This window comes from Xenopus laevis, chromosome 4L, assembly GCF_017654675.1.
Source record: "Xenopus laevis strain J_2021 chromosome 4L, Xenopus_laevis_v10.1, whole genome shotgun sequence".
NCBI lineage: Eukaryota > Metazoa > Chordata > Amphibia > Anura > Pipidae > Xenopus > Xenopus laevis.
The window spans coordinates 112,001,685-112,024,798 of record NC_054377.1 but is presented as its reverse complement, the minus strand read 5'-3'; the positions used below and the strand labels follow the sequence as shown (position 1 = coordinate 112,024,798).

At 39.0% G+C, this 23,114-nt stretch overlaps 1 protein-coding gene across 3 annotated transcripts in view; it reads left to right on the top strand.

Moving 5' to 3' along the window:
• tcf20.L (transcription factor 20 (AR1) L homeolog) overlaps nucleotides 1–23,114 on the top strand; it is an 88,409-nt gene that overhangs the window by 29,775 nt on the left and 35,520 nt on the right. For 2 of the 3 annotated variants that reach the window (XM_041590647.1, XM_041590645.1), the window contains exon 1: nucleotides 20,700–20,855. The exons of the other annotated variant lie outside the window; for it this stretch is intronic. The gene's annotated coding sequence lies outside the window, so the exon portion shown is untranslated. Of the gene's footprint in view, nucleotides 1–20,699; nucleotides 20,856–23,114 lie in introns of those variants that run through there. 3 annotated transcript variants of the gene reach the window in all.

The window sequence follows — 23,114 nt, the reverse complement described above, 5'->3', positions numbered from 1 at the left end:
GCGCTCGCCGGAAGTTCGCGAACGTCGCGCGACGTTCGCCATTTTGGGTTCGCCATTGTTGGCGCTTTTTTTTGCCCTCTCACCCCAGACCAGCAGGTACATGGCAGCCAATCAGGAAGCTCTCCCCTGGACCACTCCCCTTCCCTATAAAAACCGAAGCCCTGCAGCGTTTTTTCACTCTGCCTGTGTGTGCTGAAGAGATAGTGTAGGGAGAGAGCTGCTGCCTGTTAGTGATTTCAGGGACAGTTGAAAGTTTGCTGGCTAGTAATCGTTTTGATACTGCTCTGTTATTGGAGGGACAGAAGTCTGCAGGGGTTTGAGGGACATTTAAGCTTAGGTAGCTTTGCTGGCTAGTAATCTACCTTCTACTGCAGTGCTCTGTATGTAGCTGCAGTGGGCAGCTGTCCTGCTTCTGATCTCATCTGCTGACTGCTGCAATAACAGTAGTCCTTGTAAGGACTGCTTTTATTTATTTTTTTGTTGTTTTACTACTACTACTACTACTACTACTATAAGAGCCCAGTGCTATTAGTCTAGCAGTGTTGGGGAGTGGGACTGGTGTGCTAATCTGCTGCTCCTAGTAGTTCAGCAGCACCAACTTTAATTTTTTTTTTTTAATATTCATTTTTTTTTTATTTTACTTTTTTTTATTTTACTACCGCTGTAGTAGTGTATAAGTTGACCTTTTAGGCATTATTTGCCCTGTAGGCATTATTTGCACAGTGTTTTCTTCAACCCGCCATCTAGCTGTGTGACCTTGTTCACATTCTGTCTAAATATCCATAATATTACCGTCTCCAGAAAAAACACCGGAGTGACTTTTTTCAAGCAGCCATAATATATTTTACGTAATCCGTATCCACCGCTGTAGTAGTGTATACGTTGACCTTGTAGGCATTATTTGCACAGTGTTTTCTTCAACCCGCCATCTAGCTGTGTGACCTTGTTCACATTCTGTCTAAATATCCATAATATTACCGTCTCCAGAAAAAACACCGGAGTGACTTTTTTTCAAGCAGCCATAATATATTTTACGTAATCCGTATCCACCGCTGTAGTAGTGTATACGTTGACCTTGTAGGCATTGTTTGCCCAGTTTTTTTGGCCGCAGCCACTGAAGCACAGAGGCCAGAAAAAATATGCCATATAAATGCTGAAAATAGTCATTTTTTGCCATACGTTGACTCAACGTATATGGCAAAAAATGACTATTTTCAGCATTTATATGGCATATTTTTTCTGGCAACTGTGCTTCAGTGGCTGCGACCAAAAAAATGCATATTTTCTGCATTTATATGGCATAATTTTTCTGGCCTCTGTGCTTCAGTGGCTGCAACCAAAAAAATTTATATTTTCAGCATTTATATGGCATAATTTTTCTGTCAACTGTGCTTCAGTGGCTGCGACCAAAAAAATGCATGTTTTCTGCATTTATATGGCATAATTTTTCTGGCCTCTGTGCTTCAGTGGCTGCAACCAAAAAAGTTTATATTTTCAGCATTTATATGGCATAATTTTTCTGTCAACTGTGCTTCAGTGGCTGCGACCAAAAAAATGCATATTTTCTGCATTTATATGGCATAATTTTTCTGGCCTCTGTGCTTCAGTGGCTGCAACCAAAAAAATTTATATTTTCAGCATTTATATGGCATAATTTTTCTGGCAACTGTGCTTCAGTGGCTGCGTCCAAAAAAACTGGGCAAACAATGTCTACAAGGTCAACGTATGGCGAAAAATGACTATTTTCAGCATTTATATGGCATATTTTTTCTGGCAACTGTGCTTCAGTGGCTGCGTCCAAAAAAACTGGGCAAACAATGCCTACAAGGTCAACGTATGGCAGTTGTTTAAAGAGAACAGCAGATTACTAGCCAGCAAAGCTACCTAAGCTAAAATGTCCCTCAAATCCCTGCAGACTTCTGTCCCTCCAATACAGAGCAGTATCAAGCAGATTACTAGCCAGCAAACTTACTATCATCTGTCCCTGAAATCACTAACAGCTCTCCCCCTACACTATCTCTTCCAAGCACACACAGGCAGATTTTTCAGATACATTTTTGCCCTTGATCCCCCTCTGGCATGCCACTGTCCAGGTCGTTGCACCCTTTAAACAACTTTAAAATCATTTTTCTGGCCAGAAATGTCTTTTCTAGATGTTAAAGTTCGCCTTCCCATTGAAGTCTATGGGGTTCGCGAACCGTTCGCGAACCGCTCGCGTTTTTGCGCAAGTTCGCGAATATGTTCGCGAACTTTTTTTCCGACGTTCGCTACATCCCTAATAACACATCCATTTTCAGTGTCCTAGAAGAATTCACTTAAGATCCATTAATTTGTGTAATAAACGTGTAGTAAACGTGTAGAAAAAGTGTTAAAACATTAAAAAAATTTTTTACAAAATTTAAGACCAATAAGAAAGTCCATCTCTCCAATTCCACTTGTCGCCAGGCCATTACTTCAATCGTCTAGCCTACACGTAAAGGAAACTGCCGTTAGGCCTATCCAAGGCACTAGCTATAGAAAATGTTGTTACTCACGTATCATTAGTAGTTATTTAAAACATTGTTGTTTTATAAGTTAATAACTTCTTTTTACATAATGTTGTTACTATGACAACAATGTTGCATTTACTTATAAATGCAGCATAATGTAGCCAACAAGGCTTGGCTTTGCACCTGTTATTACATTACTCCCATACTTTATACATTCCAGCACTGTTACAGGGTATTGCCCCACAGTCCGTGTCAAAGTTAAGTGCAAAATATCTGGTCTTAGTTAGTAACAAACTTTACCAATATATTGGAACAGGTTCCATATGATGCTTATTTAATAGATCTTTCCAGAACACATTAGCTCATCCCTTGACATTCTAGCCCCCATATGTAATAAAAGGCACATCACTTGCCCAGATGCAGAAACCCATAACAATTAATAACATGTTTGCCTTTAAAAAGGTGACCAGGAAAGGCTGCCTGCTCTTCAGTTGCTAATAATAACCGGCCCTGTAGCACACTTTGCAGCTGCTATTACATAACCTGGGAAGTTTGCTCTGTTGGCTATGAGCAATAACCATAGGATTCGAACTTGAAGAATTGAAGAAACTGTAGGGCCATAACTGTTAGTAAGGGGCACAAGCCCATTCTGGAGATGACCTCTCATTTGTGTCGGCATGCTGTTGCAGAGTAAACAAACTATGCACACTAGGGAAATGTGCTAGCCTACTGCTTACAGTAAATACTATGATCTACTTCAGAGCACTTTAAATCTTACTGCAATTTACGAGAGATATTGAACTTTAACCTCCGTGTCAGCATTTCCAATTCTCACAGGGCTCAGGAGGAGATCATAGTACTATTTGTACGTCGTAGGTAAGCAGATATCCTTGGTATGCAGAGAGATATCTCCGTAGCTGTTTTCAGATATGATGGGGAAAATTGATCAATGTAGTTTGGGTCACTTTAACATATATTGTTGGGTAACTGTACCATGAAATACTGGGGTCACTCTGTCTTATATTGCTGGGTCTGTTGTGTCATAAAATGCTGGGAGAACTGTCATATTTTGCTGGGGTCCCTGTGCCATCAAATACTGGGGTCAATGGGGCTCATTTATCAGAAATGGCCAAATTTGCCCATGAGCAGTTACCCATAGCAACCAATCAGTGAATAGCTTTTTAAAGCCAGCTGCAAGTAGAACAATGAATGCAGCAATTTGATTGGTTGCCATGGGTTACTGCCCATGGGCAAATTTGCCCAGTGTTGATAAATGACCCCCACTGTGTCATAAATTACTAAGGCTACTTGGCCATGAATTCTTGGCCTTTGCTTGTATCCTGTGAATTCCAAGACTTTTGAATGGATAACATGCATACATTTAAATGTGTAACATGTATTTTGTTCAAGAAACATGAGAGAAAAGGATTTGAAATTATTTCTTAGGGTGACCTGCAAACAATATTTATTCTTTGTTGTACACAAGGGAGTCTGTAGAGTTCTCCTAATTGACTATTCCTTTCTTGCTTCTTTATAAGTCTGTTATCAGCTGGCTACCACTACTGTGTTTAAATAGTTAAAACCGCCAGTGAAGGGAATAGCAAGAGACAGACACTGATTTCAGTAGTGATTACATTTCCAAATAGCCATTTAACATTGTTAATAAATGTATATTGGAACGTTGCTTAGATTTACATATTCCATTGGGGCGCAACTACATTTTTGGGTTTAAAGTACATCCCCTTTAAATGAAGGTTTTTTTTTCCATGTATAATGAGGCTGTTTTAAGAAGGCGTTTTCACATCATAAATCACAAGACACAATACCTGTTTTCAGGTTAAAAATCCTGTTTATTCTGTTTTTTATTTGAAGTGCAGTGTCTGTGAAGTTTACCATCCATGCAGCTCATGCTGAATCTAGTAGTGGTAAGTTTAAAGGAATTGGAAGTGCTGTGTTTTTAACGGACTGTAAGTGTGTAGGCAGCACTTTGTGTTAAAGAATGCCACTTACTGTGCAGCTGCAGTTTTTCAGCTTTCAACTGAATATCCATTCTGTAAATAATATTTCAAAGTATTTTTTTCATAGGATAACAATACGCAGTAGTGTCAGTTGTGTAAGTACCATACAGCAGACCCTGGGGGGCTGGTAATGCAGGGTCTATTGCCTTGTTTTATTAGGTGGGCAGCCAAGCAAGCAGGAAAGGGGGACAAATCATAAGCACTGGACTCTCCCAAGATTTTTCTTGCAAGGGACATGGGCTAGCCATTCTTAGTAACTTAGTGACTATAGACCTGCAGCAAGTCACTTACCTATGTATAACCCACAATAATGAAAATAATTTTTTGTATGGGTCATTGAGTCTGCAAGCCGTGGGTCACAAATTAAGTTTCTCTGCTGCAGTTGCCACTTTCCCTCCATTAGATGTTACTTCCAGGTTTATGATGATGCTCTTCCAGTGTACGATGATGTCATTTACCATTTCATGGTGGCCAGCAGATAACAGGTTGAGTTTTGGGTAAAGCAGTTGCTGATTGGATTACATGCAAGTCATAGGCAGTAAAAAACACAGGTTGATGATCTATATGTAATGTTAATGGCTCCAGTTTTGGGACCCTCTCTAAAAACAACAAAAATAGTAAAAGTACTCTGCAGTGTTGTATACAAAGCTCATATTCTTATTTACTTTCAATATGTCCCCTGTGCAACAAGCACAGAAAATCCATCAGAAATCACAGGGCCCCGCACAACAAAAAATTCCTGGGCCACCCCTCCCCCACCCATTATTACAAAGGCCACACATTAGGCAATAACTAAAGGCCCCCTACAAGTTAAAGAAAAAAATCATTGATGGACACGGACCCCCTACAAGTTATTTAAAAAAAAAACATTTGTGCCAGGGCCCCTACAAGTTATTAAAAAAAAAAGGGCCACTATGAGTTGTAAAAACAAATGGTGGCCAGGGCCCCTAGAAATTATACAAAAAAACATTGGTTACCAGGGCCCCTGTAAATAATAAATATAAAAAAATAACAACAACAGTATACTTACTTCAGCTACAGAGCTTGGGGGAGCTCAAGGGGCCTGCATCTTCTTCAGCTAAGCTTTCTTGTGCTCTGATTTGCCAGTGAAGTTTAAGTCCCGGTAAAGCAACATATGGATTGGATAAGCTGGAGTGGATGTTCAAACTTCACCCATCCAAAACCTATGCAACTTTACTGGGACTTCAATTTCATCGGCAATCAGAGCAACTAGAAAAAGATGCAGGAACTGGAGCTCCCGTCCAGCCTATCTTTTGAAGTCTGCCGCTTGCTGACAGGGGGACCCGGCTATCCAAGTAAGTGCAGCATGGCCGGGCCCCCCTTAACACCTCAAACCATCCTTGCCCAGAACAGCTGTACCCCCTGATGGCAGCCCTGCAGTGATGGACTGGGACACCAGGGGCCCACCAAAAAACCTTAGACTAGGGGCCCACCAAAAGACCTTAGATCAGGGGCCCACTCTCAGTACTATTATAATTCCTCTCCTCAGCAATCTCTATTCTGCTAGTCTCTTTTCTTTACATACTATAATCTATTATTCAATCTATTTAGTCTCTTTCTTCTCATAGAAATAGGTAATGGCCATGAAATATGCCAAATATTTTGAAGCAGGAGGGTCCACTGACACCTGGGCCCACCGGGAGTTTTCCTGGTATCCCTGTGGGCCAGTCCGACACTGCAGCCCTGGCACAAGCGTAAGGGGAACAGTTGCCAATCTTGCAGTTGTGTAAACACACATAAATTAAGTGCATAAATGCATTTAATTGTGCAAAATTTCAGAATTGTGGATCACAGTTTTGCACAATTAGGGACCTTTGACAATTTTGTTACAATATGTACAATGATTAAAAAAGGAAAACAAAGTGCCTGAATCAGAACAGTGAGCACAGTGGGTTCGTATTGGGAACATTTTTAAGTAGCTGCAGGCCTTTGATGATGATCTCTTCTGTACTTTGGAATCTCTGCCAGCAAATTGGGCATTGATGAAAAGGAATGATAGCAGTGAGAGCTCCTTTGGTTGTGATCTTTGGGATGGTTCATATGGTCACTGTGGCACATGCTTATTGCAGGGTACAACATGTACCCTTATTATTATTATTATTATTATTATTATTATTATTATTAACATGTATTTTTAGAGCGCCAAAATATTGCACAGAACTGACGTTAAAACAAAAGCTGTCCCAGGGTACTGTACATTTATAAAAGGAAAAGTTAACCTTACAGTTCACAGAGTGGTGTAAACAGTGCCATCTAAGACCATTTTCTCCGTTTTTCATGCTATTTGTTTTTAATTTAATCATCTTTATCAAATTGAAACTGGCAATTAGTTGCCAAACTTTTTGGCACTTGTGACCAAGAATTTAAGAAGGAGGAGACCTAACCAATTTTTTACACTTCCAATCATGGCCTCCTGATGTTGTATCACAAATATGATTGAGAAAGGTTATTAGTATAATGCTTTCCTTGTGCTAAAAGGTAAGACCGTACATGTGGGAGGGGCAACTTGCGTGGTTATGTTTCTTATAAAGCTTTCCTAACTATGCTTGTCATAAGTCGCAGGTAACTGTATTCCATGACAAAATAATAATACACTAAGGATCATTTAGTGATCATTTCTACATCATTTCCCATTGTTGCATTTTGATATGGACTAACTAATAAAGATTTAATTGTTTTATTCAAGTTCAGTTTCCTCGTGAATCGCTGACCCGGTAAAGTGATCCGTATGACCAAGTTTTGATGTTGAAGTAATTTCAAAATTGCCATGTTTTATCCATAAACCAAAGTTTTTTCCCATAATTACTGCCATGCGGGCACGCCTTTGTGCATGCATGTTGTAGTAAATTTGATGCATGTTGCAACTAACATTTTGACAGTAGGGTTACCACCTTTTTCATCTTTGTGAAACAGACAGGGGTGGTGATGTTGGGGATGGGCAGGTGAGATCAGGGGTGGGGCAGGTAACAGTTTGTTGGTGTGTCCATATGATGTGGCGAGCAGTGATTGGCTGATAGCCATGCCTTTCAATTCAAGGTCCTGTTTGGATCTGCAGAAAAGGCAGATAAAAGCAATGGTACTTGCTTGGTGCAACTAAACACAAGTGCAAAAAACGTTTTTAGATTTAGGTACCTTTTGTAGAGACATATACACCATAAAAATTAACACAAAAATTACATTCTGCCTACTGTTTTAACGGGGTTGATTACCTTTCAACACTTTTTTTTCAGTTCAGTTGGTTTCGGATAGTTCACTAGAAATAAAGACTTTTCCCAATTGCTTTCTATTTTCAATGTGACAGTTCTAATATTGAAGTGTATATCAAATGTTTTACCTTTCTAAAGCGGCTTTGGGGGGGGGTTCGCCGACACACAAAACTGTAAATGGATACATTTAGTTGATACATTTCTTATCTTTGTCCCTGCTGAGCAGAATCCCTGAGTTTCATCAAAGGCAGCTGTTAGAATTGATACAATAGTTGCTAATACTCCAGAGATGCTGCTGAGAAATGTATCAACTAAATGTTGCAAAAGTGTAATATTTCAGAATCTGCACCTGAATTACTGAGCTGCCAGATTGGAACACCAGAGACACGAACATTCAACTTTAAACTTAAACGGTAAAAAATAAAGAATGGAAAGCAATTGGAAAAATTCTTGAGTACAATCTGAAACAACTCAGGTGAAAAGTGCTTGGAAGGTGAACAACCCCTTAATCTATAATCTATATTTTCTATATGTATAACTGTACATGACATGAATTTGTTGTCTAGTTCTCCAAGGTAAGGTTATGCACTTTAGAAAAAATTACAGAAATGTTACATTATACAGTGCATGGTAGTGCGTTGGGGGCTTTTCAGAATTTTTGTGGATAATAAAATGTGAAACATTAGGCAGTGGTAGTCAGTGGCAACTAAAGCAAATAAATTACTGCTGTGCATTAACTTGAAGGATGAAAATATAATTTTGCCTTTTTATAGATCCTGGTAAGGCCTCATCTTGAATATGCAGTGCAATTTTGTGCTCCAGTCCTTAAATATAATACTAATAAGCTGGGGAAAAAAAGTGCAGAGATGTTGTGAAATAGAGGATTTTACCACTGCAAGTGGCACAAGTACAGAGTGCTCAACTTGGAACAAGAACCCTTTTTCAGGTACCAGATGCTGACTGTCTGACCCAAACTGTCTAGGGTCAATTTTATCGAAAATAATCAACAGCACATTGGATTTTGTGGATTTAGTGCCATAAAGTGATTTATTGGCTCATGGTGTGCTGTTAATTATTTTCAATAGTCATAAAATGACACTGACACTAAAAAACTACTTTTTAAAATAAGAATGTAAATTAAAGTTACCTATAGGTCGCGTTGATCGTTTTTTGCTGAGAGGTCTGTTTTTGTAAATAATTGTTAGTTGAAGTTAATAAACCTTACTGTGTTGCCAACCTGTCCCATCTCAGCCTTCCTCTTAAATTTTCTAATACTAACTGACTGACTTTCCCAGGACTGTCTGGTGGGTTATGGGCCCTCCAAAAAATGTTATGGCCCCACCATGCCCCAGATCTCCATAGACCTCTTTGTATGAAATTTTTTATAATTATTTTTTATAGTTTTATTTTATTATTTGCCTTCTTTTTCTGACTCTTTCCAGCTTTTAAATGTTGATCACTGGCCCCATCTAAAAAACAAGTGCTCTGTAAGGCTACAAATGTACTGTTTTTTTATTACTCATCTTTCTATTCAGGCCCTCTCCTATTCATATTCCAGTCTCTTATTCTAATCAGTGCATGGTTGCTAGGGTAATTTGGCCCCTAACAACCAGATTGCTGAAATTGCAAACTGAAAAAGCTGCTGAATGAAAAGCTAAATAACGCAAAATCCACAAACAATAATAATAAATTAAAACCAATTGCAAATTGTCTCAGAATACCACTCTCTGCATCCTAAAAATAAAAAAATATTCAAAAACAAAATGTCATCAAGTTTTCAATAAAAAAATATCTGTATTACTTATTTTTTTTCATTTCCAGAAACAAATTTCCAATTCTGAAGAAAATTATTCATACATTGGAAAGTCAATGAAATCCACAGTAGTGAATATGACACATACAGTATAACATATTATCAGAGGTCATAAGTATTAGCACGTATTTAGAAAGCACCAATATATTTTGTAGAAATGTACAAGAAAAACATGCAAGCATAGAACCGATGATACAAAAAGTAATAGAGCCCACAATATTAAAGATAGAGCATACAATCTAAAATCTTATGATTGTATTCTTGGTAATAATTAAAGTAAATAAATAACGTTTATTATTTATTTTTTTTTATTTACAATTAATTTTCTAGTTATTTTTTTTTTTTTTTACCCTGAAAAGGACGATCCAAAATATTCCGGCTGCTTTTCCGTAAAATGTTCACTTGCTTTTCATCTGCTTAACAGACATTTCTGTTACTGTATGTGCAATCATAAAAAAAGGTATTGTTTTAAACAGGAAAAAGGTGTAATTAGCTAAGCATTCACACACAACTGCAAGCTGAGGCTGCGGCCTTGTTGTTTCCATGGCAATCTGGATTGGAATAGCTCAGATATAATAAGGAGCTTTAGAGCCTGCGGGAGGAAATGCCACCCGTGACGGTGGTTTGAATCACATGTCTGTTCAATCACCAGTCTCGAAAATGTAATTTTATAGGCAGGGCCCCCTCATAGACTGCTCTGTTGTAAACAATCCTTTCTATCCCCACATTTGTCTTAGGGGGCCATGCAAGGCCTCAAACTACTCTCATAATTGTTTTATGGAAAGTAGATTGTTTTTATTTTTGGAGGATGGGGTGTGATATACTGACTTTAGACAATATGTTTATTTTCTATCAGGGATATGCTATATGTACATACATGATCAGGATTCTGAGACCTTTTTGTTTCATCATAGTTTAAAAACATTGGGTCCAGCTGTAAGATATCTCTATTGCCAGATGTATCCCACCTGAGAAGTGGTTAGGAGAAACCACAGTTTCATGGAAATATCACTTTCAATTGAAATAATTGTAATTAAAATACATTTGATTTACTCTGGGGCAATCTTTGTGGCCCATAAAACGCCAGACTAAGAACCATAGAATTAGAATTGATCTACATCTGGGGTAGAAAAATATGGCAGATTCAGAGCACAGACTGACCTCGTTCTATGCTAAAAAATGAATTGTGACTGTGAGCAAATGTTCAACACTTTTCCTGAGAGGGGCTCTTACAGCGATGCAGTAATGCACTCACGTTTGTGGGGGGAGGGAAGGCTCCCCCTCTCCGACAGCATACTCAGCTTCCTTTGAATATCAATTGGCAGGCATTGATCCTGCATGCTTCATGGCAAACTGAATACATCTACCTTTTATGTGTGATATAGCTAGAAGCTGATATAGAATTGCTAATTTACTATGCAAATTATAGTTTGTGCGGATGTTTGTCTGTGTATATATATATATATATATATATATATATATATATATATATATATATATATATATATAAATAGTGAACAAGGATTGCGACACTCACAGGGTTTTAGTGAAAAAACAACATTTTTTTTTATTACTAAGCCTCAACGTTTCGATCCCCCACAGGGATCTTCGTCAGGAGAAAAAACAAGCAAACATACAGCACCCACAACCCCCCAGAGGTAATAAAGCCTTGAAATGGTGCCATTTCTGATGAAGATCCCTGTGGGGGATCCAAACGTTCAGGCTTAATAATAAAAATCTTCTTTGTTTTTTCACTAAAACCCTGTGAGTGCCGCAATCCTTGCTCACTGCTTATTTCCCATGCTGGCACCCAGGTATTAACTTTGTCAACGAGTGCACCATTCCTTTGGTTTTATATATATATATATATATATATATATATATATATATATATAGTGGTGAACAAGGATTGCGGCACTCACAGGGTTTTAGTGAAAAAACAAAAAAAAGTTTTATTATTAAGCCTCAATGTTTCGATCCCCCACAGGGATCTTCGTCAGGAGCAAAAACAAACAAACATATTATATATATATATATATATATATATATATATATATATATATATATATATATATATATATATATATATATATATATATATATATACACATATACATACACATGCCCCCCCATACATACATACATATACACACATATATATATACAGTATGTAAATATCTATAATGTGTGTTTAATGCTGCATTATGTAAGATTATATGTACACAGAATATATATGTACATGTTAACCGGCAAGGGCAATGTCTGGAGAACCACAGATGGGAAGCACTATTTGCAGTGGGACTTTGATGCCTGTGCTGCTGATCCTGTTTAATTAAAACTTCTAAGAGTGGCATTGCTGAAAGCTGCAACATTGTAAGGATTCTTACACACACACACACACACACACAAAACACACACACATTTTTTAAAGGAACAAAACTGGGCAAATAGTCTATGCTAAATAAAAATATCTTTCTTATATGTTAAAAAGACTAGAACAAAAGGTTGCGTTTGGAATTCACAAAAACCTTGTTGAGTTTTTATGCAGTTTTTCCACACCCAGTATGACCTAAAAGGCAATACTACTTCTTATCATTTAAGAAAAAGCATTTTTGATACTTTAGCTTTTTATAAGATTGGTAATTTAATGCTGCTATGTATCTGTTTTTCGGGGCTGCCAGGTTGGTGGATCCCAAATTGAATATACAGGCCCAGGCAGTATCTAAATTGACTTCATCTGGCCTAAGCTCTTCATCTCCACTTGTCCACTAAAGGCCACCAGGGATTAAGGAGCACCATGCAGAGTCAACTCAGGAGGCATGTGCAGTTGTGCACAGCTGTGCCAAATTCTCTTTTACTCCATGGACCACTCCATTAACATGGACATCGATGGGGATTGCATTTAGTAAAGCTGTGTTGAAATCTCTGCAGTTTTAACATTCCCTTTTAAACATGGGCAGACAAAGGATCATTCCCACAACTGATTTGTCAGTGCTGCTGTAGTGCAGCGTTTGGCAAATCCTGCAGTGTCAATATCTGCACCACGATGATATGACATCAGGTGACTTTTAAACCTATAACAACTGACAGCATTAGCTTTGAGGTATCTAGAGGAGTTGGAATAATGAAAGCAAATGTCTATTTGCTGTAGGTTTTTGCAGGGTTGCAGATTTGCAAACATGTTGGGTTTCTCTTTCGATTCAAAAGGAAGTATTCAATACAATTACTAATGCACGTGCACGATTTCTTGACCTGCCCAATTCATACCCCAACTGATAGGAATATAATTAGGTGTATTAGAAAAGCAGGTGTCTTTGTTCAAGAGTTATTCCATGCAAGTCCAGCATGCATTTACCTAATCAGCTCAATAACATTACATTTCTGAAAGATACGCCTGGTCCCTTTCTCTGAGCAGTTCATTGGCACTACAGTAATGATAGTGCACTGTGCCTCTGCCTATTCACTTCCCTAGCTGGCTGTATGCTAATGTAGTATTCTGTGTTATTTCCAGCCCGTGTGCCTGAACACTGACCATTGAGCTGCCATGCAGTAAAGCACTGACAAAAAAAATACAAACTATCTATTTTATTCTATCTATTTTCTCTAAGATTAAATGTTTTTTACCTGAAAGGAATTAAAAGTGAATTATATTTTAGATATATTTTCATCATGTAATTTTCTTCAGGACAGATCTGTTCTTCTGTTTTGTGCTTTGGTATATGGTATGTCTGCTTTTTTGCAGATACATTGCAATATATTTATGGCTGAGATAGCACCTGAACTGCTCCAGGAAATGTATGAAATGACAGTTTATTTCCTTTAACCAGCTCAGAGATAGCAACAGTAAATTATATTCCACAGAAAAATAAACTAGAAAAAGCTGATCTTCACTTTTATTGGTGTTTTAATTTCCTGTGCTGCTGCCAGAATGCAGAATGCAGTTGCTACACCACATCCTAAAAGGTAAAAGCACAAAAAAAACCTATCTTTGGACATAAGCTAATGTCACGGTACAGTATCAGCCATGTATGATTGGGACATGTGTAGCCAAGGTCACCTCTAGGTTCACTTACTCTTAAAAATGTCCCATAACCTCAGATAGCTAACAGAAAAACAACTTAGCAGTCATCAGTATTTGCACTGTTTTTATGTTCATTGTGTTAACGATGTGTGCACAGCATGTGGGACATTCAGGCATCCATCTAACACTTCCCTTTAAAAGGAGAGTGCACCCCTTTCTTCTCCCTGAGTTCAGGAATAGGGTTTGTGTCAAATATACATTTTGCCTATTGTTTTAATTACAATAAATTTATTGTTTTTGTTGTTTGTTGAGCTAAACTGGGCAAACAGGAAAATGACAGCTAATCCTGCTTCCAATAACAAGTTTACCCCTGGGGCTCAACTTGCTTAGGTCATGTGAAAGGGGGTCAGGCCTGTTAGAGGTGAGGTCTTTGTGGATGTACTGTAATTGTCATGTGAATGTTAATATTGTAAGGCAGGGTCCCCAACCTTTTTTAACCGTGAGCCACAGTCAAATGTAAAAAGAGTTCTGGAGCAACACAAGCATGAAAAAAGTCCCTGGGGGTGCAAAATAAGGGCTGTGATTGGCTACATGGTAGCCCCTATGTGGACTGGCAGGATACAGGTGGCTCTACTTGGCAATACACAGGGAGTTATTTACTAAACTCTGAATGCAAAAATCACGAAAAAATGTGTGATTTTTTTTTATATAAAATCAGACTTTTAAAGAAAATCTAGATTTTTTCGGAATTTATTAAACCCTGAGGATGGAAAAGTCAGAATCTAAAAATCCGGTATCTCAGACCAGTCGAGGTTGCATATAAGTCAATGGGGGAAGTCCCAATATTTTTTTGATGTGCGCTAGGTTTCGTGTAATACCCCAAAGTTTTTGGTGAAAATTCCGAAAAAATCGTGAAAATCGGATGAAAAAATCGCCAAAATCTGATTGTTTACCGCAAAACAAATTTTCGGGAAAATGTAATAATAAATAAGCGTAAAAAACCCGAGCGGATTTGATCTGAGTTTGTAGCTGAAAATATTGAGATAAATACAGACTTTGATAAATAACCCCTACGTTTTTATGCTAATAGGGTCGTATTGTTGATACTTTTTTTTTCCAAAGCCCACAAAATGTAAGATACAAAAATGAGGAATATTGATTACTAGTAAACCATGTTTTGTGTGTTAATACTAAAGATAAACTATTCCTGTTTTGCTACATTGGTTGTCGGAAACCAGTGTTAGTCATGGGCTCTTGAACTTCTACATATTTGTCATCTATTATCGAAGGACATGAGTTCCTGTTAATAAGTGTTACGTTTTACAGGGTAAAGCAAGAGCATATTAAAATTCCTGCCAGGGAATTCTTGTGTTGCTGAGCTCCCCCCTCCCACTCTTTTCTAAGGATTCACAAATCCATATTTGTAGATCTGGTTTAAATTATAAATATGTTGTTGAATACCACAGTGAATCTGCTAATCAATATTTCAGCTTCTGTGAGTGATCACACTTTGACATTGTTTGTGTGTCTTCATGCTTAACTTTGGATTAGCTCATGAAATATGGGATTGTTAGTGGTGCAGCAACTCCCTCTAGATCTATGCTTCAGGGACCCTTTTATGAGAAGTGGAAACAGGAGCTGCTCGCCATAGTGCAAAATGAATGTGCTGCTTGTTGGATAATGTCAAGCAGCACGCAGTTCAGAGTTGCTGCTGGATCTGCCTTGAAGATGAAGGACAATGTATTTTCCCTGTGGTTGTATGTTCTGTGTTGTTTCTGTAAACTGCTTATTGGTCTGAACAAACGTCACATTCTTTTCTGCATATAAACTTGAGACTTACTTTTTAGCATTTTTTTTTGTAATTGCATTTCCCCTTTTAACACTAACAAATGCTTAGGGAGTGAGTTTTTCCCTTTAAACTTAAGATTCTAGGTCAGAATTGGATGGTGGATCCATGTCATCATTTTCTTACCTTTGCAGCAGTACAGATAAAATGTAATACTTGTTGTGCTCTACCAAATTGTCAGAAACTGTTCTAAAAATGAGGATTATTCAATAAGAAATTATGCTTTTGTTCCTGCGTTGAAACTTTTTTTGTTCCAAAAATTCAGCAGATGCAGTGTCTTCTTAGGTATGTGTGTATCAAGATATTTAAGCTTTTATGGGCAAAGGCACACTCTAGCTGGTTCTACATAGGCTGATAACTGCTGATTTGGCCGCTCCAGTCGATATCTGATCAGCCTATGCATGGGGAGCTTGGGATTGCTTATTTGCTTATCAGGACAAACATAACCCAGTTATCTGTTAATCTAGAAGAAGGCAAAATATCTGAAGTCTTTCCAATTTGCCTCGGGGGGGGGGGGGGGAAATCCTTCCTGACTTCAAGATGGCAACTGGACCAAACCCTGAATCAAATTGTACTATGAGCTATCTTTTATAACCCTGTGTTCCTTAATTTGCTAAAAAGCCATCCAACCCCTTCTTAAAGCTATCTAATGTATCAGCCAGTATGACTGATTCAGTTAGAGAATTCCACATCTTCACAGCTTTCACTGTAAAAAAAATCCCTTCCAGAAATTTAGATGGAACCTCCTTTCTTCTTATCTGAATCGTTGTCCTCTTGCCACCTGGAAGGACATACTGGTAAATAAAGCATTAGAAAGGTTACTGTACGATCCCCATATATATTTATACATAGTTATCATATCACCCCTTAAGCTCCTCTTCTCCAGAGTGAAAAACCCCAACCTGGCCAGTCTTTCCTTATAGCTGAAATTTTCCATAACTTTTACCAGCTTAGTTGCCCTTCTATGGACCCTCTCTAATTCAATAATATCCTGTTTGAGTTCTAGAGACCAAAACTGTACAGCATATTCTAGATGGGGCCTTACCAGGGCTCTGTACAGTGGAAGAATAACCCCCTCCTCCTGTGAATCTAGGCCCCTTTTAATACAGCTCAAGACCTTGTTTGCCCTTAAAGGGATCCTGTCATTGGAAAACATGTATTTTTCAAAACACATCAGTTAATAGTGCTACTCCAGCAGAATTCTGCACTGAAATCCATTTCTCAAAAGAGCAAACAGATTTTTTTATATTTAATTTTGAAATCTGACATGGGGCTGGACATTTTGTCAATTTCCCAGCTGCCCCTGGTCATGTGACTTGTGCCTGCACTTTAGGAGAGAAATGCTTTCTGGCAGGCTGCTGTTTTTCCTTCTCAATGTAACTGAAGGAGTCTCAGTGGGACATAGGTTTTTACTATTGAGTGTTGTTCTTAGATCTACCAGGCAGCTGTTATCTTGTGTTAGGGAGCTGTTATCTGGTTACCTTCCCATTGTTCTTTTGTTTGGCTGCTGGGGGGAAAGGGAGGGTGATATCACTCCAACTTGCAGTACAGCAGTAAAGAGTGATTGAAGTTTATCAGAGCACAAGTCACATGACTTGGGGCAGCTGGGAAATTGACAATATGTCTAGCCCCATGTCTGATTTCAAAATTGAATATAAAAAAATCTGTTTGCTCTTTTGAGAAATGGATTCAGTGCAGAATTCTGCTGGGGCAGCATTATTAACTGATTCATTTTGAATTTTTTTTTCCCCATGACAGTATCCCTTTAAAGCTGCTGATTGGCATTGCTTGCTAAAGCCTAGTTTATTATCTACAAGGACTTCAAGGTCCTTTTCCATAATGGATTTGGCCAGTACAGTCCAATTAAGTGTATAAGTGGCTTGTATATTTTTAAATCCCTGGTGCATGACTTTACATTTATCAACATTGAATCTCATTTGCCACTTAGCTCCCCAGATTGCCAGTTTGTTAAGATCCTGCTGCAAGGATGCCACATCCTGGATGGAATTAATTGGGCTGGATAGTTTTGTGTCATCTGCAAACACTGATACATTACATACAGTAACCTCCCCTAAATTAAACGAAAGTGGGCCCAATACAGAGCCCTGAGGGACCCAATTAAGAACTTTTAATACTTTATTACTTGGTACGCCAAATATATATTCTACAGTGGGCATTGTGGGTACAGCCAAGTATACATTCTACAGTGGACATTGTATGGCACAGCTTTCTAAGCACACCCCTATTATTTCCTCTCAATTATCTAATAAGAACCTTATAACTCTTGTTCATTACAAGTGAGCTTTGTATTACAGGGCTAGTTATAATCTGTGGTACCATTGGTAATTGAATTTCTTTTCATGTCTGAGAATTGGCATTGTGTGTGTGTGTGTGTGTGTGTGTATGTATACAGTGTCGGACTGGCCCGGCGGGACACCGGGAAAAAACCCGGTGGGCCCCGACCCTCGTGGGCCCCCGCCGGGCCAGGCCCCCTCCCCCGATGCTTGTTTTTTGAAAAAAAAAAAAAAAGTATCTTCGTGGATGCGCAGTGTCGCCGTGCGCGCATGCGTGCAGACGCAGCGCCGTGCGCGCATGCGTGCAGACGGAGCGCGGTGCGCACACAGAGGGGGCCATCGTGTGAGGACGACGCGTTGCAGCAGGGGGACGGGGGTCTGTAGGGGGGCCCTGGACTGGAGTCCCGGTGGGCCCCGGGCCCCCCAGTCCGACCCTGTATGTATACAAAGCCTGCACTCAATCCAAAAACAGCATCAGGTGAAAAAAGTGTGTTGATTTATTATACACAATATTACATCTTATCCGACGTTTGGTCCCACATCCTTGAGAAAGGTCCCCATGTGGAACTGAAACATCGGATAAGATGTAATATTGTGTATAATAAATCGACACACTTTTTTCACCTGATTACAGAGAGTGCTGATCTTCTGTTCATATATATATATATATTTATATCTCCTCTCCAGCCTAGACAAGTTGTATATAGAAAATGTCTCTAATTACCAATGTGACCATTCACAAAGTGCATGCAATAGTTTTTTTTTCTAAAAAGCTTATATGAAATATGAAATATATGCTTTCTCTGCATCATAAGACAGATACCTCTGTTTAATATGGGGATCATATCTATGTGATGTAAAGTAGATGTGGAAGTTTAAGGAACAGTAACACCAAAAAATTAAAGTGTTTTAATTGAAGGACAATATAATGTACTGTTGCCCTGCCCTGGTAAAATGGGTGTATTTGTTTTAGATATTCCACAATAGTTTATATAAACAAGCTGTGGTGTAGCCATTGGGCAGCCATTTAAAGCTGAAAAAGGAGAAATACAGGATACACAGCAGATAACAGATAAGCTCTGTAGCATACAGAGAGATTGTTCAGAATTTATCTACTGTGTATACTGTGCTTGAATGGCTTCCTCCACGACTACACATCAGCTTGTTTATATAAACTGTAGTAGTCTTACTGAAGCAAACACAATCGTTTTATCAGGGCAACAGTACATTATATTGTCATTTCATAAAAACACTTTAATTTTTTGGTGTTACTGGTCCTTTAACATAAATCGGTGGTTCACAACCTATGAGTAAGAACATAAAATATGCAACAGTGCTATTTCATCCCTGTTCCTAAATTGCTTGTTGTTGCATGCTCATTATAATGGGTGTCATGTGTCGGTGGCATGGAAGTTCAGTTACACCCTCTCAATTTGCATGTGATTCATTTGGCACAAAAATGAGGGCATACAGGTGCAGTCTACAAAGGGATCCCTGTACTCATTGCCTGGTTAATGGAAGGTGTTAAAGGAGAAGGAAAGCTACGGAGGCATTTTATTGCCAATAGATTAGCTGCAATAGTGGAAGCTAGAATGCTATATTTATTCTGTAGAATGTTTTACCATACCTGAGTAAAAATCCTTAGAAACTCTCTGTTTGTTTAGGATAGGAGCTGCAGTAGTAACTGCTCTGAGCTCAGATTACAGTAGAGGGGGGAGGGAAGAGGAGCAAACTGAGCATGCTCTTGCCCAGGGCAATGAGGTTTAAGCTGAAGGCAGGAAGTCTGATACAGAAGCCCATGAGTACACAATAGAAGGAAAGAAATGCAGTGTTTCTTTTGACAGGGGACTCAGAGCAAAATTACTTTGGGGGTTTACTGGTATATTTAGATGGACCTTTCTGATAAGGCTTACTTAATTTTAACCTTTCCTTCTCCTTTAAGTATATGATTCCCTAGCTCCCATACAGCACTCTGCTTCTTGCACTAAAAGCAGACAGACAGACATACACACACAAACACACAAACTCATGATGAAAAATAGGCACAGTGAGCATGAGCGTGTATATTGTGGTTAGGGTTGCCACCTTTTCTGGAAAAAAATACCGGTCTTTAGTGATGTGGGGGTAGGCCGATACCCGCGGGTCGGGCGAGTTCAGGCCCACCCCGCACACATTTGCGTGGCCAGGAACTGCCTGCTTCCGACTTCCTGCTTGATTTTTTAACGCGTGCCTCCTGCCCCACCCCTTTTGCGATGTCATCGGCGGCAGCGCCTTAAAATGGTAGCAGGAGATCGGGTGCAGGTCGGTCTTCACCCAACCCGCACATCACTACCGGCTTTCCTATATATTTATCTTTTTTCCCTATTAATAACATTGGGATTAGGGTTGCCACCTTTTCTGTAAAAAAAATACTGGCCTTCCTATTTTCTTGCCATTTTTTCCTATTAAGAACATTGGCATCAAGCATAATTTTTACCGGCCAGGTGCCAACCCTAATTGGGATCAACCATCATTTTTACCAGCCAGGCCGGCAAAATACTAGCCAGGTGGCAACCCTAATTGTGGGTTAGCGCTGCTGGTATTTACAGTGAAAATTTTAAGAACATTTTCCCCAATCCAAGTTCATTTTGTAACAAGAAACATTTCAAGATAATTATTTGGCTTTTTTTTAAAAAAAAAAAAAAAATACTGGACACTATATACAGTATATACGTGTTTAAAGTGACCAGATAAAAATCTGTAAAAATATGAAATCAGGGAAATGCATTATATATTGGTGGAACAACAAAAATATTAAAATGAGGAAAAACGTAAAACCAGGGTGTATAAAATTGAGGTTTGACTGTATGTATTTATTTTTCTTGTAGGAGTCAAATACAGGTGGATTGTGAGGCTCTGCTTGTTTATTTAATCAGAATTGAGAATAAGATAAAGCGGACTTTCACTGTATTTGTTGTGATGGAGTACAAAAGGATGCCCAATCCTCATATACACATCACGTACTGGTCAGCGCCCTATTTGCCAATAAAGTTGGTTGAAATGCAGCTGGGAGGGAAGAGGGCGACACATACAGGAAGTGATGTCAGAGGATGGCCGTGTTCTGTGTGCAACAGATCAGAGAGACCTGAGGGAGCCGAGGCATCGCAGGTACTGCAGGAGAACGGGGCGCGGGGCAGCAGTGGATACTGTCATGTTGGGGTATTAGGGCGAGGTTTGTGGTCTCGCTGGAAATGAGTAAAGAGGCGCGGTGGTTACCCGACAGTCATACCACGCGTGGGAGCCTTTCTGTGACCGCGAACGGGTTAAATTTGAAGGCAAATGATTGGGGAAAATGCTTTCACTTTGCGCTGATATATAAGAGTCCATTGACGTCCCCGGCGGGCTGTTGAGTTGTTTTTGCGTGCCTCCGTCAGACAAAGGGGTCGCTACTATTGTGGCAGGCTGTTCTGGTAATGCAAAAAGCTTGTGCGAATGTTGCTTTCAGCATTGTCCCCGCCTCCAAACGGGAGCTGTGTTATGATGGGAAGTCTGTAGGGATCTGTGCAGTGTCCTTCCAGGCTGCTCTTCTCCGGGTGTTACAGGGGAGGGGCCAGGCTACATGTCAACCTGCACAGGAACTGTTGTCTCTGTAGAGCTTTTATTATCATCCATTATATGCTATATCGCTATCTAGTCCTGTCCAGGGCAGTATTCTAAGCAGGCACAGTTGCTGCTAAATCACAGGCACCACACTCACCTCCAATTTCTGCTGTACATTTTTTATTTTTTCACATTCAGCTTCAGGAAATCTAATAACCAATTTTACTTTTTCAAGAGAATTACAATAAATCTCAATTTGTATAGTGCCCATATGTGAGTGCCTTCTTTACACAGCATGTTTGTGATTTATGTCAGTCCCTTCCCTGGGAGCCCATGCTTACTGTAAATTAAACATTCCAGTGTGACAGCAAGTTGCTTTTTTTTTTTTTTTTTCTGAGTCTTTGAGCGTGTCTTTCCTTTTGCAGTTATTAAAAATATTCTTGCTAAGTAAAAGTCTTAGACGGTAACATGATAAAAAGCATTTTAGTCCTATTTAAAAATCTCTGCTGGTGATTGTTACATAGTTACATAGTTAAATCAGGTTGAAAAAAGACAAAGTCCATCAAGTCCAACCCCTCCAAATGAAAACCCAGCATCCATACACACACCCCTCCATACTTTCACATAAACTATATATACCCATACCTATACTAACTATAGAGTTTAGTATCACAATAGCCTTTGATATTCTGTATGTCCAAAAAATCATCCAAGCCATTCTTAAAGGCATTAACAGAATCAGCCATCACAACATCACCCGGCAGTGCATTCCACAACCTCACTGTCCTGACTGTGAAGAACCCCCTGCGTTGCTTCAAATGAAAGTTCTTTTCTTCTAGTCTAAAGGGGAGGCCTCTGGTACGGTGATCCACTTTATGGGTAAAAAGGTCCCCTGCTATTTGTCTATAATGTCCTCTAATGTACTTGTAAAGTGTAATCATGTCCCCTCACAAGTGCCTTTTTTCCAGAGAAAACAACCCCAACCTTGACAGTCTGCCCTCATAATTGAAGTCTTCCATCCCTCTTACCAGTTTAGTTGCACTTAGTCTCTGCACTCTCTCCAGCTCATTTATATCCCTCTTAAGGACTGGAGTCCAAAACTGCACTGCTTACTCCAGATGAGGCGTTTTTTAATCAAATGATTCCAACATTATTTAACATAATACCAGTATCATTAAAGGGGTTGTTTACCTTCCAACACTTATTCCAGTTCAGTTGTTTCCAGATAGTTCATCAGAAATAAAGACTTTTCCTAACAATTTTCTATTTCCGATTTGTGACCGTTTTTCTCCTAATGTAAAGTTTCATTTGTTACCTTCTTGCGTCTTTCTTAAGCAGCTTTGGGAGGGGGGGGGATGGGATGGGTTGGTTACTGACTGTAAACTTTTCTAAATTAATACATTTCTTATCTTTAGCCCTACTGAGCAGAATTCCTGACTTAAATGACTGGTTACATAAAAAAATTAGTTTGTACTTAACGGAAAAAAACACCAATTTTGACTTTAAACTCGCAAAGTCTTACCGCTTGCGCTCCTCTTTAGAAACGGTGACAGGGCGACGATCCATTGTGCGGCGCTCAATTTCTCCTCCCTGCCTTCTATAGGAGATAGCCAGGGAGGAGAAATCGAGTGCCGCACAATGGATCGTCGCCCTGTCACCGTTTCTGAAGAGTAGCGCAAGCGGAGAATCTATAAGTTATTTCTTAATAAAAACTTTGCAACTTTAAATTTAAAAGTGTCTTGGTGGTTTTTTTTTCCCGTTAAGTTCAAGATAATTAAAAAAAAAAAATTGTTACTGGTTCTTCAAAGGCATCTGTTAGAATTGATA